The 17,258-nt window shown below is 38.4% G+C and overlaps 1 long non-coding RNA gene across 1 annotated transcript in view; it reads left to right on the forward strand.

Moving 5' to 3' along the window:
- Window positions 1-3,194, forward strand: part of LOC150084688 (uncharacterized) — a 53,292-nt gene extending 50,098 nt beyond the window's left edge. The window contains exon 3 of the long non-coding RNA XR_016547090.1: window positions 3,082-3,194. This is a non-coding gene — a long non-coding RNA (uncharacterized LOC150084688). The remainder of the gene's footprint in view (window positions 1-3,081) is intronic.
- Window positions 3,195-17,258: the final 14,064 nt, after the last annotated feature.

Consider the following 17,258-nt stretch of genomic DNA (forward strand, 5'->3'; position numbering starts at 1 on the left):
TGGTTATTGCTACCCATATGCAATACTTTGCATTTGGCAATGTTAAACTTCAGTTGCCACTTCTCAGCCCATTTGTCCAAATTATCTAGATCCATTTGGAGTAGCATACTGTCTTTACTTAGACCGGGGTTCGAGCCCGTCACCACCAAATATGGAGGATGTGGAAAGGTCAGGGAATGACCACCGCATATCCCGGAGCAATATGGCCTTAGTTGCTAATGCTCCTAATAAAAAACCAAATAACAAATAAATAACTGTCTTTACTGTTGTTAACAACCTTGCCAACCTTTGTATCATCTGCAAACTTGAACATTAAGCCTGACATACCTTCATCAATACCGTTGATAAATATACAAAACAACAATGGGCCCAACACCGAACCCTGGGGAAATCCACTAATAACATTTGCCCATGAAGTGATTACCACTCTCTGTCGTCTCTCCCACTCAACCATCCCTTTATTCACTGTTGCAACTTACCCTTAATGCCATACCTCTCCAATTTGTACAGCAGTCTTCCATGTGTAACAGTATCAAAAGCTTTCCTGAAATCCAAGTATATGATATCAAAATTATTTTTGGCATTCAGTTCCTTTGTGACCACATAATAAAATCCAATCAAATTGGTCAGTCAAGACCTCCCTTTAACAAACGCATGCTGTGTCTTAACTATTAACGCAGTCTTGTCTAGATGATCCTGCAATGCTTCTTGAACAAGTGATTCCATTATTTTCCCTGAAACACAAGTTAAACTAACAGGTCTATAGTTACTGTATTACCTTTTGAACCCCCCCCCTTTGTGAATTGGTGATACGTTTGCACACCTCCAGTTCTTAGGGACCTCCCCTGAGTCTAAGGAAACTCTCATAATTATGGCTAAGGGTTTGCTTACTTATTTTGCTGCCTCCTTTAAAAGAACTAGATAGATTCCGGCTACCCCAGTTGCCTTTTTTAACTTCAACAATTTCTCCTCCACTTTGCTCTCAATTATTACAAAATCACTTATATATATTGATTATTTTCCTATTTTTCACTTTGCAGTTTATAAAACTGTCAAGAATGGTTTCCATGAAGCTAATTTTACATTTGTAGATCTATTTAATCTAATAGTCATAGTTATTTATTATTAAATTTTTTTATTTTCCAATTCACATGTAAAAATCACATATAATTATAATTAATGATTATAAACATTAATTATTTTTGTATAGTGACCAGCTACATGACAGCATAAAGTATTTACCACAATTAAAAAATTTGAATTCCCCTAGCACTCTTTATATCTATAACAATGGTGGCAAGGTTCAAAAGATACAAAAGTTCTATGTATATTAAATAGTAACCTACAAAATCTCTACCTAAATTAAAAAAATAAAATGAGTTCGGGACTAGGACCATAAAACTGCTTATACAGTACAATTTAATATAACAATTAGGTCAATAAAATGGCAAAAGTCTTTAAAAATTTATCCATTTTTTGGAGCTGAAAATTCTTCTAGCACCTGAAAGAGCATGAGCATTATTGTTGCTTATATATAAAATTGAAAATGGGGCTTAAAATTTTTTTCTGTAATTTGTGGTAGAAATAATTTAGTATAATTTTTATAGTAATTTTACTTTATTTCGCTTTGCTTATTGTGTAATTTTATTCTCTCATTCCAGGTTAAGTCTTAAAAAAAAAATAAAATGTGCAATGCATCCCACTTTTTAAAAACTTAGAGTAATGTAAACATCTTAAACATTAATTCAGTGTTAAAATATACTGTAAACATTTTAAGAAATTACTTGTGTGGAGTGATGGTAAAGCATATTGTAGCATTTTAAATATTAAGCAATGGAAATTTCTCATCTATGTTAGTGCTAATCATTTCCAGTTAAGATTTATCATAGTTTTCATTATGTTAAGATAAATCTCCCCACATAATGCATGTTATGCGGGGAGATTTATCCACAGAATATAATATAATCATTTTAGCTGTTTGGCATGACCAGTGTCACTTTTAAACTTTTTAGTTTAAACTTTCAATCTCATTAAAAAAAAGTTTAAACTACCTACACAATAAGCTAAATCAATCGCTCAGATACAAAATGCACATAAATAATATGTGCATTTTGTATAAACAACGGCATTTCTGAGTGATGGCATGCACTGTGCAACTAGAAGTAACTCCCCTATCAGGAAATAATAGTTCCTAAAGAGAAGTTTTATAAACAACACTTCAGTAAACTTCAACTAATTCCCAAGTGGACGCCTCCTTTTCAGTAACACTGCTGAGCAGGACAATGTATAAAATGTATATTTTTTTGTAATATGCAAGAAATTGTTCAGCAACTGCTTCAATATATTTTCCACCTATAGAATTGATTGACCATAGCATTTTATAATATCAGACATAGAAAATTTTTGGAGGTACAAACAACTACAGAAAATTAACATAGAGATGCAAATTACCCACGAGCATGGAAAAATAACTTAAGAGTAGTAAGCAGCTTTCAGAATTTCTTCTCATAAATTGGAAATGCTTTGCAGCAATTCAATTCACCTTTTTCTCGTCAATTATGGTATTGATTGAAAGTTAATTTAAATCAAAGAACAACCTTTTAAAGGCAAGTATTGTGAATTGCAGTTGATTGGAAAATTGAATTGTGAAGAGCATTATGGTAAAATTTATTTTTTGACAGGTCCTTTCAGGTACTCAAACAGTGGATAACTCCTCCCAAGGCATTTGGAGTGAATTGTGCTATTATGGGGGACAGAGCACAACTCTGGAACCCCCCTCCAGAGTTGTGCTCTGTTCAACTCTGGGGGGGGTATCAAAATATATAGAGCATTGAGTGAACTGTGCTATAGCAGGGGACAACTGTACAGTATGGTGGTCTGTAATGCAGAAGAATCCTTTACCCTAAATTATCAGTGATTCAATAAGGTTTTAATAATAATATCATACAATTCTTTCACATTGTATAGTATTATGATTGCTTTTTTTTTTTTTTCTTTTTTGGTTGTGGTAACTGTAATTAATTTTGATAATTGCAGTGATTATTGATCAATTTATTATTGCTTTTGGTAATTTTGTAACAGATCATTGTATGGAAGAGGTATAGTGACTTCAAGAAACTTCATAAAGCTCTTCATGCAATACATCAGAACCTACACTTAAAAGGCACTTTTCCACCATTTGCCAAAGCACATCTATTTGGTATGTCTAAAATTCTTTTGACTCTTAAATTAAATTAAATTGATTTTTTAAAAAATTATTATTGCTTTAGTATAACGGTTCTTAAAGTGTGGCCTGCGCCCCCCCCCCCCCCCGGAGGTCCTCGAGACCCTTTCAGAGGGGTCTGCGTGGTCAAAACTATTTTCATAATAGTTTGATTGTTTAAGAATTTTTAAGAGTGGAAATGCATCCTGAGACCAAAAAAGTTTGAGAACTGCTGCTTTAGTAAATTATTATTGTTATTGCTATTACTGTTGTTTAATAGTATTATTGTTATTATTAAATGTTATTGTTAAATAACAGTTGTTATTATTATTATTGCTTTAAAAATTTATTTTTCAAACAGATCAACTGTTTTTTAAATTACATATTTAATGAGGCAATTACAGTCGAACTTGGTTATAACGAGCATCAAGGGACACAAAATTTCATCGTTATAACCATTACTCACTATATCAGTGATGAGTTAAATTTACTTCTTATTTTTTTTAATTCTCAATAATTTGATAAAAAGATATATTCAAAAAACAAAAATATTAGAGAGAGAAAAAATAGTGTTAGCATTAGCATTAGTAGAGGCATTTGATGCAAGAAAGCAAGCTTATGCAGCATCAGCCAAAAAAAAAAAAAAAAAAAACCCACTTCCACTTCACCCCTCTGTTCGTTCAAAATACCTGTCCAGCTGAGCCTTAAACTTATTTAGGCTATCAACCTCCACCACAAGGGATGGAAGTCTGTTCACCAACCAACCACCCGCTGGCTAAAGGCAAATTTCTGCACGTCTATCCTACATCTGTCTTTCCTCAATTTGAATTTATGCCCTCTCAGGTGATTTTTCTGAGCTAGAGGAAGAATCCCATCAGCATTGAGCATGCTCAAACTATTCAATGCTTTATACACCTCTATCAGATCACCTCACCGGTACCTAGTCTCCAGACACTGTAATTTGCAAAACTTAAGCCTTTCTTCGTAAGAGCACTCCTTTGTTCCATTCACTAATCTTGTTGCCCTTCTCTGTACTCGTTCCAGCATCTCTACAGCCTTCTTGAAATGAGGCCTCCAGACCTGTATACAGTACTCTAAGTGTGGCCTGACCATTGCCTTATACAAGGGAATAATCACCTCCTTATCCCAGCTAGAAAAATTCCTATATATCATTGACAATACACCATGAGCTACTCTTGCAGCCCATCTGCACTGCTCAGAGAACTTCATATTTGCCTGCACAACCACCCCCAGGTCCCTTTCATTCTCTACCATTGTCAGTGTAGTATCACAGAGTTGATACGTTGCTCTGGGGTTGCTGTTTCCCATATGTAGTACTTTACATTTGTCAATGTTAAACTTCATTTGCCACCTCTCAGCCCATCTGCTCAACCTTTCCAGATCCTGTTGCAGTAGCATAGTGTCAGTAGTGTCCTTGACAACCCTGCCAACCTTCGTATCGTCTGCAAACTTGGACATTAAGCTTGATATACCATCATCAATATCATTTATAAATACAGAAAACAATAATGGACCCAATACTGAACCCTGAGGGACTCCACTAATAACATTAGTCCACAATGAGCAGTGTCCATTCATTACCACTCTCTGTCTTCTCCCCCTCAACCACCCCTTTATCCATAGCAGCAATTTGCCTCCAGTGCCACACTCTCCAATTTGTGCAGCAGTCTTCCATGTGCAACAGTATCAAAAGCCTTTCTAAGATCCAAGTATATAATATCAAAGTTATTCCCTGCATCCAGTTCTTTTGTGACTGCATCATAGTATCCAATCAAATTGGTCAGGCAAGACTTCCCCTTAACAAAACCATGCTGTGTCTGAGCTATAACTGAAGTCTTGTCTAGATTATCCTGCAGTGCTTCTTTAACCAGTGCCTCCATTAATTTTCCAGGAACAGAAGTTAAACTAACAGGTCTATAATTACTTGTGTCGCCCTTTGATCCTCCTTTGTGAATTGGGGTCACATTTGCACATCTCCAGTCCATGGGTACTTCTCCTGAGTCCAAGGAAGCTCTCATAATTATGGCTAAGGGTTTGCTTACTTCCTTTGCTGCCCTTTTAATATAACTGGATAGATCCCATCCACCCCAGGTGCCTTTCTTGTGTTTATCTTCAACAATTTCTCCTCCACTTTGCTCTCAGTTATTACAAGATTCTCTAGCTTACTGCTAGAGTTGAATACACCTCTGGCATTCCCCTCGCTGAATAACTCCTCATGTATGAATGTCGATGCAAAATATTCATTCAGTTTGTTAGCTACCTGAGCAGGATCATCAACGGTTGACCCATCGATATCAAGTGGACCAATCTGATTCATCCCCTTCCTTCTAGAGTTTACATAAGTAAAGAACACTTTGCTGTTTTTCTTTGCATCCCTTGCCAAAGATTTCTCGTAATCTGCCTTCGCCTGCTTAATTTAAAATATCATGCCCCAAACTAGAGCAGCAAAGCAACGGGCACAAAGTGCCAGGAGCGCTGTGACTCAGGGGAGAACTGAGGGGGCCGATTCTCCAACGCATCACAGCCTAAAAAAATGTGCAACTTGTGAAATGTTTGCCAAACTATCTGGAACGGAACATGATATTGCCATGGGGGATATCTTTGTGTGTGCGCGATGTAAGGAGTGTAAGGAAATCAGGCGACAACTCAGCGTTGTTATGGGCCTATATGAGAGTTTGAAGGACAGGGTGGATGCCTTCGAAAGATCTAAATTGAGGGGCCCATCAGGCTCTCAGCTGCCCACATCAACGTCAGAGCTTGCACTTGGTCATCACGCAACACAGCGGCAACCCCCAAGGCAGAATGTGCTGGTCCCACAGGAACTAGTAGTTGTTGGTGACCCTATTGTCGGGGAAACGGGAAACATGCTTTGTAAAAAGGATAGGTGGAACAGGACCAGGGTATGTCTGCCAGGGGCAAAGGTTGATGACGTTGTAGAGCAGATATCATCTTTTAGGGGCACAAAAGGTGATATAGTTGTACACGTTATAGTTGTACAAAAGGTGATATAGTTGCACTAATGATATTAAGAGTTGGAGACCGGCAGAATTACTTAACAAGTACAGGTCACTGATGAAAAAAAGCTGTGAATTAGGGTTGAATTTTAAAGTGTCTGCAATTCTGCCCAGACATGATAGGAGGAAGTATATGATGAGAGCCTTGTCGATCAATTCGGCCCTGGAAAGATTGTGCAAGGTTCAAGGGATAGAATTTTTTTCAGCCTGGACTGTACTTGTTAACAGGAGAGACTGCTTCTACAGGGATGGGATACACTTAAATAGAAAGGGTGCAAGAATATTTGCTGATGCTATCGAGGCAGTGTTAGGTGGGTCGGAAAACTGATAACACGAGTACAGAGAAGGGCAACAAGATTAGTGAATGGAACAAAGGGGTGCTCTTACGAAGAAAGGCTTAAGTTTTGCAAATTACAGTGTCTGGAGACTAGGCACCAGCGAGGTGATCTGATAGAGGTGTATAAAGCCTTGAATGGTTTAAGCATGCTCAATGCTGATGGGATTCTTCCTCTAGCCCAGAAAAACCACCTGAGAGGGCATAAATTCAAATTGAGGAAAGACAGATGTAGGATAGACGTGCGGAAATTTGCCTTTAGCCAGCGGGTGGTTGGTTGGTGGAACAGACTTCCATCCCTTGTGGTGGAGGTTGATAGCCTAAATAAGTTTAAGGCTCAGCTGGACAGGTATTTTGAACGAACAGAGGGGTGAAGTGGAAGTGGGTTTTTTTTTTTTTTTTTTGGCCGATGCTGCATAAGCTTGCTTTCTTGCATCAAATGCCTCTACTAATGCTAATGCTAATGCTAACTTGGGGGGATACAAGGACTAATAGTTTAACAGTAGCCGTAGGCAGAGGTGAAGGTGATTCTTGCACAACTTCTATTAGAATAAGTAGCGACCTGGAGCGAGGGGTGTTGGGGGTTTCAGGGACGGATGGCAATCATCGTGAAACAGGTGGGTATATGGGATGTGTTAGAGTAACTAAGAATAAGAATAGGTGCATGTATACTTGCATGTATACCAATGCTAGAAGTATAGTAAATAAATTTGATGAATTTGAAGTGTTGGTCAATACATCAAAGGCGGATATTGTTGGGATATCAGAGATGTGGTGTCATACAGATATAAGGAATGCCGAACTGGAATTTGGGGAGTACAATGTGTACAGAAAGGATAGACAGGATAGGAAGGGAGGAGGTGTTATGCTGTTAATAAAGAAAAACATAAAATCAAAAGAAGTGCATCCAGTTGATATAGATGAGCAGTGCACTGTTGAGTCAGTTTGGTGTGACATAAGCACTGCGAAAGTAAAAATAAAAATAGGAGTGTTTTATAGGCCTAATGACTCGAATGAGTACAATGAACAATTGTACAGAGAAATAGAGTGGGCTAGTTAATCGGAATGTCTTATAATGGGGGATTTTAACTTCCCAGATATTGACTGGAACTTGTGGGTTGGGCACTCACACACTAGTCAGACTTTTGTGGATTTATTGGATGATTGTTTTCTGCAGCAGCATGTTCAAGAGGCAACCAGAGAAAGTAATACTCTTGATCTGGTAATAAGCAGTGATCATTCATGTACAGTCGATTCCGGTTATTTGGGACACATCGGGACTAGTGCATTTTGGCCCGATTAAGCAGCTGCCCCAATTATCCGAAGTTTCACATAAATAGTTAAAAATACAATTTATCCCTCCCCCTTTACAATTAGTTCACTGTACAATCAAATCACGTTACGACGAACTCACCACTATACAATGTGTAGTAAGCTCCGGTCATTGTAATCATGTTTGTGAATTGAATTTTAATTCTATTAAACAGCGATTCTAATTAGCGAAAATAGGAGGAATATTATCCACAGGCTATAAAAGCAAAGATATATTAACCATACTTTTATCTCCTTTTAGCACAAATGTACTCTTTATTACCTTACCAATTAAATGATACGTGAAAATAGGAAGAATTAATACGTACTGTAATAATGTGTACATACTAACTAAACTAGTTGCCATTTCTGTTCACTGACATTTGTGGGTGGGGGTTAAAATTTAAAACAGTAAAAAGATAAGCAATCAATAACAAAGAACACGGCACACACAAATTGCAAGTAACACAACATGCGCAAGTGAGACCGGAGTAACAAATTACGAAGCTTTAAAAATAGGAATGAAGAGAAGATCTGAAAATTTATTTTTTTATTTGATTGACGATTTCATGGAAGTGTAAACACATTTTACCATAATAACCCACAGAATTCCAGCTGTCGGTATTACCGGAAATTCAATAAAATCGAGTTTACTGTCTGTTTATGATAGATTGCACTAACAGAAAAGCCCAATAAACAGGTGACTGCTAATTGTTTTTATTGTTTTATGGTTGTGACCTCCAGAAATCTGACCGAACTATGTGGTACGGTTGGAGACAACCGTAGGGTAATCTCCAATGCTGAGGTTTCCTGCCCCGATTAAATAGCATTTTGTCCCAATTAAGCGAAGTAAACTATGGCTGTTTTCTCGATTAGTTTTTGTTTTTCAAGATTTGTCCCAAATAAACGGCTGCCCCGATTAACCGGTGGCCCAAAGAAAAACTGTATTAGGAATTTGCAGATAAAAGAACCACTAGGTGGCAGTGAACACAGTGTACTGACGTGGGATTTACTTAAAGATTTCATTACCATCAGGGGTAAAGGAAAGGGTTTTTGCTTCCGTAAAGGCGAGTACAGTGGTCTCCGACAGTTTTTAAATTATGTACTGTGGGATCAACTGACGATGTTACCGACAGTAAATTCTAAGTGGGAAGCATTCAAGGAATTAATCGTAGAAGGCTACTAAAAGTTTCATACCTATTAAGAAATATTGTTCAAGGTTTAGGCCTAAATGGTTGTCAAATGAACTAATGAGACTTGTTACAGAGAAGAAAAATGCATGGGATGCATATAAATTATCAAGTGACTTAGAAGCCTATGGCAGATATAAGTTAATCTGTAATCAGGTCACAAAGGAGGTTAGGCAGGCGAAGGCAGATTACGAGAAATCCTTGGCAAAAGATGCTAAGAAAAACAGCAAGGATTTCTTTGCTTATATAAACTCTAAAAGGAAGGGGATGAATCTGATTTGTCCACTTGACATCGGTGGTTCGACTGTTGATGAAACTGCTCAGATAGCAAACAAACTGAATGAGTATTTTGCATCTACATTCACATGTGAGGAATTATTAAGATTTCAAAATGGCAGAAGGTTATCAAATTGTAGCAAGATACTTAATGATTTTGTAATAACTGAGAGCAAAGTGGAAGAGAAATTGTTGAAGTTAAACGTAAGAAAAGCACCTGGGGTGGATGGGATCTATCCATTTATATTAAAGGAGGCAGCAAAGCAACTAAGCAAACCCTTAGCCATAATTATCAGATCATCCTTGGACTCAGGGGAGGTTCCCACGGACTGGAGATGTGCAAATGTATCCCCAATTCACAAAGGGGGATCGAAGGATCATCTAGACAAGACTGCAGCAATAATTCAGACACAGCATGGGTTTGTTAAGGGAAAGTCGTGTCTGACAAATTTGATAGGATATTATGATGTGGTTACAAAGGAACTGGATGCAAAAAAATAATTTTGATATCATATATTTGGATTTCAGGAAAGCTTTTGACACTGTTGCGCATGGAAGACTATTGTACAAATTGGAGACCGAGTGTGGCAATCAATGGGTGCTGCTCTTTGTGGACTAATGTTATTAGTGGAGTCCCACAGGGTTCGGTGTTAGGTCCACTGTTGTTTTGTATATTTATCAATGATATTGATGAAGGTATATCAGGCTTAATGTCGAAGTTTGCAGATGATACAAAGGTTGGCAGGGTTGTTAATGATAGTAATGGCAGTGTGCTACTGCAACAGGATCTAGATAATTTGGGCAGATGGGCTGAGAAGTGGCAACTGAAGTTTAACCTTGGTAAATGCAAACTACTGCATATGGGTAGAAGTAACCCCAGAGAAACGTACCAACTGTGTGGTACTACACTTAAGGTGGTAGAAAATGAAAAAGACCTGGGAGTAATTGTGCAGTCAGATATGAAGTTTTCTGAGCAATGCAGACAGGCTGCCAGGGCAGGTCAGGGGTTTTGTCAATGATATATAGGAATTTTGCTAGCAGGGAAAAGGAGGTGATTATCCCTCTGTATAAGGCAATGGTCAGGCCACGCCTTGAGTACTGCGTACAGGTCTGGAGGCCTCATTTTAGGAAGGATGTAGATTTACTTGAGCGTGTAAAGAGAAGAGCAACAAGATTGGTGAGGGGAATGAAGGGATCCTTTTATCAAGAGAGGCTTAAGTTCTGCAAATTGCAGTGGCTGGAGACTAGGCACCTGCGCGGTGATCTGATTGAGGTGTATAAGGCCTTGAATGGGTTCAGCAGGCTGAATTCTGATGGGATACGTCCACTTGTTCAGATTACGAACCTAAGGGGGCATAAATTCAAATTACGAAAGGACAGATGTAGAATAGATGTGCGGAAATTTGCCTTTAGCCAGCGGGTGGTTAAATGCTGGAACAAACTTCCATCTGTCGTTGTGGAAGTTGATAGGTTGAATAAATTTAAGGAGGAACTGGACAGGCATTTGGAGGGAATGGTGTGGATTTTTTTTTTTTGGCTGATGCTGCATAAGCTCATACATTTGCTTTCTTGCATCACATGCCACTACTGCTACTACTACTGCTACTACTACCTCCTTTGTAACTTGGTTACAGATCAACTTGTATCTATCATAGGCGTCTGTGTCACGTGTTAATTTGTATGTATCCCATGCATTTTCTTCTCTGCCATATGTCTCATTAGTTCATCTGACATCCACTTAGTCGTAAACCTTGAACAATATTTCTTAGTTGGTATGTAAAGCCTAGTGGCTTCCAAGATAAGTTCTTTGAATGCTTCCCATTTTGAATTTGCTGTTGGTAACATCATCAGTTAGTCCCACTGTATAGAATTTAAATACTCTCTCAGTCCATCGTAGTCGCCTTTATGAAAGCAATAACCCTTCCCTTTACCCCTAATGGTAGTTACCTCTTTGAGTAAATCCCACTTCAGCACACTGTGATCACTGCCACCTAGTGGTTCATTTACCTGCAGATTCTTAATGCATGAAGAATCACTACTGATAATCAAATCAAGAGTATTACTCCCTCTAGTTGCCTCCTGAATATGCTGATGTAGAAAACAATCATCCAATAAATCCACAAAAGCCTTGCTAGTGTGTGAGTGACCAGCCCCCAAATTCCAGTCAATATCTGGAAATTAAAATCCCCCGTTATAAGAGACTCTGATTTACTGGCCCACTCTATTTCCCCGTACAGTTTCTTATTATACTCATCAGAGTCATTAGGCCTATAGCACACTCCTACTCTCAATTTTGATCTACCAGTGCTTATGTCACACCAAACTGACTCGACACTGCACTGTCCAGCAATGTCAACTGGCTTCACTTCCTTGGATTTTATGTATTTCTTAACTAATAGCATAACCCCTCCTCCCTTCCTATCCTGTCTATCCTTTCTGTAGACATTGTACTCCCCAAATTCCTTTTCTGCATTCCTTATATCTGTGTGACACCACGTCTCTGAAATTCCCACAATATCTGCCTTTGATGTTTTGAGCAATACCTCAAATTCATCAAATTTATTTACTAAACTCCTAGCATTGGTGTACACGCAAGTATACAAGGACCTGTTCTTTTTCTTAGCTACCCTAACACAACCTATGTGTTTATTTGCACCCCAATGATTCCCAGCAGTCTCTGAAATATCCTGCATCTTATTTTCCAGGCTGCGGCTCATTCCAATAGAAGCAGTGCAAGAATCACTTTCGCCTCTGCCAGTGGCTACTGTTAATCTATTAGTCCTTGTATCCCCCCAATCTAGCAGTTTTCCGACCCCTAACACTGCCTCGATAGCATCAGCAAACATTCTTGCACCCTTTCTATTTAAGTGTATCCCATCCCTGTAGAAGCAGTCTCTCCTGTTAACAAGTACAGACCAGGCTGAAAAAAATTCTACCCACCCCTTGTGCCTTGCACAATCCTTCCAGGGCCGAATTGATCGACAGGGCTCTCATCATATACTCCCTCCTATCGTTTCTGGGCAGAATTGTAGACACTTTCAAATTCAACCCTAATTCACGGCTTTTTTTCAACAGTGACTTGTACTTGTTAAGTAATTCCGCCGGTCTCCTATTCTTAATATCATTAGTGCCAACGTGTACAACTATATCACTTTTTTGTGGCCTTAAAAGATGATATCCGCACAACGTCATCAACCTTTGCCCCCTGTTGACATACCCTGGTCCTGTTCCACCTATCCTTTTTATAAAGCATGTTTCCCGTTTCCCTGACAATAGAGTCACCAACAACTACTAGTTCCTTTGGGACCAGCGCATTCTGCCTTGGAGGTTGCCACTGTGTTGCGTGATGACCAAGTGCAAGCTCTGGCATTGGTGTTGTGGGCAGCTGAGAGCTTGATGGGCCCCCCTCACTTTTAATCCTTCGAGGGCATCCACCCTGTCCTTCAAGTTCTCATATAGGCCCATAACAATGCTGAGTTTTCGCCTGATTTCCTTACACTCCTTGCATTGCGCACACACAAAGACATCCCCCATGGCAGTATCATGTCCTGTACCTGACTGCTCACAAACGTCAAGCAAGTAGTGCATTTTAATAGGCTGTGATTCAGAGGGCAACTGCCCCCACTCAGTTCTCCCCTGAGCCACAGCACTCCCATTAGCTTGAGCCTTTTGCTTTATATTTGTTAGCCTTTTGTTAGTATATACTTACATATTATTTGTATTAATATGCTTTTTTAAACTGTAATACACTTAATATTAAGCACAATTTATCTGTAATTTTAGAACCATACACTTAATACTAATCACAATTTATTTCTCTGTAATTAAAAACAATACTAAATAATAACAAACACAATTTCCTGTTTCGTCGGCATAGATCTCTTTGTCATTGAAATCTTTTCAGATTTCTGTCCAAGCATGGTTAATCCATTCATTTGCCATTATTGGATCTGCAGATTGAGATTCTCCACTAATTTTTGCATAAATGATGTTATGTCAGTTTTTAAATCGATCCAGCCAACCATTGTTACATACAAAGTCATTGCATCCAAATTGATTAGCAAGTTTTTCTGCTTGAGCCTTCAAGATTGGACCGTCTGTTGTAAATCCAGCACTTCTTTGTGTAATGTGAAGATTATGACAAAAGCCTCTACATGCAAATGGAATGGGAAAGTAAGTGTCAATGCCTTATTATGGATGATTTCAATTTGCCTCTAATTGATTGGAGTAAGTGGAAAGAAAACTCGACATGGGGAATAAAATTTTTAAATCAACTAGATGACTGTTATTTGTATCAACATGTCAGGGAAAGTACTAGAGAAAAGAATATCCTAGACCTCATCATCACACATGAATCAGATGACATAACAGGGCTGACAGTAGAGGAACCAGTAGCAGGAAGTGATCACGGAGTTCTACGGTGGATGATGACGAGAGAGGTAGCAGAAGTAAAAGGCAAAGGAATAGGTTTTAATTTCAGAAAAGGAAATTATGATGCCTTAAGGTACTACATGGCCTCTATTAACTGGGTAGATATCGTGCAGAAAATGATACATTTGAACTGTGGTACGTTTTTAAAACATTAATCACAGATGCCTTGAATGCGTATATACCATTATAAAAATACTCCACGAGGAGGATTCCAAGTTGGATGAATAGTGACGTTGCCACATTACTTGAGCAGAAAAAGGTGGCATGGAAAGGTTACAGAGCAATAAAAAGTACTGAAGCCCATAACAGCTACAAGGTGATGTGTAATAGAGCCACAGAAAAGGTTCGACAGGCAAAGGCAGTTTATGAGAAATCACTAGCAAACAGAGCAAAGAGGGAGGATAAAGAATTCTTCACATATATAAATGCCAAGAAGAGCAGGACAAACCAGATTGGACCTTTACGTAAGGGAAAGGGGATAGTATTAAATACACCAGCTGCCATTGCAGATGAACTCAACAGTTATTTTGCATCGATATTTACAAATGAAAAACCTTTTGTGGCAATGGGAAATTGTGGGAGCGAAGTTAAAAAATATGTAATTAATGATATTGAAATTTCGCAAGATTATTTAATGAAAAAACTTTCGAGCCTACAGACCAGTAAGGCTCTTGGAGTTGATGGAATATACCCTATAATCTTAAGGGAGGCGGCAAGCGAGTGCATTGAACCATTGAGGCTAATTATGCGAGCATCACTAGACCCTGGGGAGATTCCCTTGGATTGGAAAAGTGCAAATGTATCTCCCATACATAAGGGTGGTTCTAAAAGTGAAGTTGGAAATTATTGACCTGTCAGTCTGACTTCAATAGTAGGGAAAATCATGGAGGCAATGATCATGGAGGGAATTCAGGATCATTTGGATCGAATTGAAATTCTCAAGGATACTCAGCATGGTTTTGTAAAGGGAAAATCATATTTAACAAATCTGGTTCGCTATTTCGAAAGGGTCACTCACAAGCTGGATTTAGGGAATAATTTTGACTTTGTTTATTTAGATTTCAGCAAAGCTTTTGACTCAGTCCCACATGAGCGGTTGCTTTATAAGCTGGAACAGGTTGAAATCACTGGGAAAATCCTTAGATGGATAGAAGGATGGCTTCAGGGCAGGAGGCAGAGGGGTGTGATAAATGGCTATTCCTCAGATTGGGTTGATGTAAGAAGTGGGGTTCCCCAAGGATCAGTATTAGGACCATTGTTGTTTTTAATTTTCATAAACGACATTGATGAAGGGATAGAGGGCATGATGTCTAAATTTGCAGATGATGTTAAAATTGGTAGAGTAGTTAATGATCACTGTCAAGCTGAGCTTCTTCAGAGAGAGCTAGATAGACTTCAGGAATGGTCAGAAAAATGGCAGCTGTGCTTTAATCCAACAAAGTGTAAGATATTACACCTGGGAAACAGTAATCCCAAAATAACTTATTCACTTGGTGGAGTTCAACTAAACCCAGTGCTGGAGGAAAGGGACTTGGGTGTTACGATACGATCAGACATGAAATTCTCTGAGCATTGGAAACAGGTTGCAAGGAAGGCCCATGGTGTCCTATCGATGATCTATCGAACTTTTGCAAGTAGAGATAGGGACGTGATAATCCCATTATATAAGGCTTATGTTAGACCACACTTGGAATACTGTGTTCAAGTATGGAGACCACACCTAAAGAAAGACATCGAGCTTCTTGAAAGGGTGCAAAGAAGGGTAACTCGCCTGGTGAGATCGGCAAAAGGGCGTCCTTATGAAGAAAGACTTCGAATATGTGGGTTGCAGAGTTTGGAAACTAGACACCTTAGAGGAGATTTGATTGAGGTGTTTAAGGCTCTGAGAGGCATCAGTAAAATGAATGAGGATGAAATTTTCAGGATTATAAATGAAGCTAGAACTAGGGAACATAAATTCAAGTTATGGGGGAAATGTTTAGATGGATTGTAGGAAGTTTTATTTTAGCCAGCGAGTTATAAATTACTGGAATAAGTTGCTTTCATGGGTGGTAGAGGCCGACAGTTTGGGGAAATTCAAAGGTCATCTGGATAGTACTTTCGGGTAAGGGAAGTGCATAGGATGATAGGTTTAATTTCCTTTTTTTTTAAATTAATTATTATTATTTATTTATTTTTTTTTTTTTGTTTTTAATCATTGTTTTGTTCGGATTTTTTTTTTTTTTTTTTTTGCTGGTGCAGCATAAGTCATAGGCTTTCTTGCACCATGCCGCCATTACTAATACTAATTAACCATTGGAGCAATGCTTCGACGTTTGTAATGTCACACTTTCTAAATTGTTTTTTTTTCTTTTTGGTTATGTTCTTTCCAGTTCTGATTTGTAAACATGCTTATTCTTCCACTATGTCGATACTGTTGAAAACATTTTACACACTTCAACGTTTTTTGCAGCATGTTCTACCTCATGAATAATTTCGACTTTTTCGCGAATCAAGAGAGACATTCTTTTGTTAGTAGACGTGTTTCCGAAGGAAGAGTTCATTTCTAACTGATTTTTTTTAAAATGACGTTAAAGTGATCTGCATACAAACAATTATCATTTCCAAAATTCTTAGAAGTCCCGAAATAAATTTATGGTTCATCTAATACAAGGCGCCTCTGTAGCCAGGTGGGCAGGAGCAGCAGTGCGTAGCACACGTTTCTTGATCAGACCGGGGTTCGGGCCCGTGAACACCAAATACGGAGGATGTGGAAAGGTCAGGGAATGACCACCGCATATCCCCGGAGCAATATGGCCTTAGTTGCTAATGCTCCTAAAAACCAAATAACAACAACAACACATCGAATACAAGACAATTTGTAATGCGATCTTAGAAATTACAAGCGTAACACCAATGCACTTTTGGATAGCCCCTATCCCCAAAAGGACAAGATTAGAGATGTATCCTCAAAATTCCAAGAATATTGCATACAAAGTCATTGCATCTAAATTGTTTAGCAGGTTTTTCTGCTTGAGCCTTCAAGATTGGACCATCTATTGAAAATCCAGCACTTCTTTGTGTAATGAACTATTGAAGCAATGCTTCATCGAAGTTTGTAATTTCACACTTTCTAAATTGTTTTTTTTCCCTTTTTGGTTATGTTCTTTCCAGTGCTGATATGTAAACATGCTTATTCTTCCATTATGTCGATACTGTTGAAGAAGACAAAGAAAACTCTCACCATAATGTTCATCATAACTTTAAAAGATATAACTTCAAAAGACTCTTACTGCATGAATGAAGAGACAGGGATTGCTGGAACTTTGCTCCACACACTAAACATAAATTTCGCCATTTCACTACATTTTTACCCCTGCTCAGGTTGGTTCACACCTGGATGGTCATTTCCAGTATATATACTAGGTGCAGTGTTTCAGGCCTTGTACATGGGGATATAACCAATTTTACTAATCTCGTCATCGTGATAATGCAAGCAG

The sequence above is a fragment of the Mastigoproctus giganteus genome, chromosome 6 (genome assembly GCF_048544385.1).
Source record: "Mastigoproctus giganteus isolate SK-2022 chromosome 6, ASM4854438v1, whole genome shotgun sequence".
Classification (NCBI taxonomy): Eukaryota; Metazoa; Arthropoda; class Arachnida; order Uropygi; family Thelyphonidae; genus Mastigoproctus; species Mastigoproctus giganteus.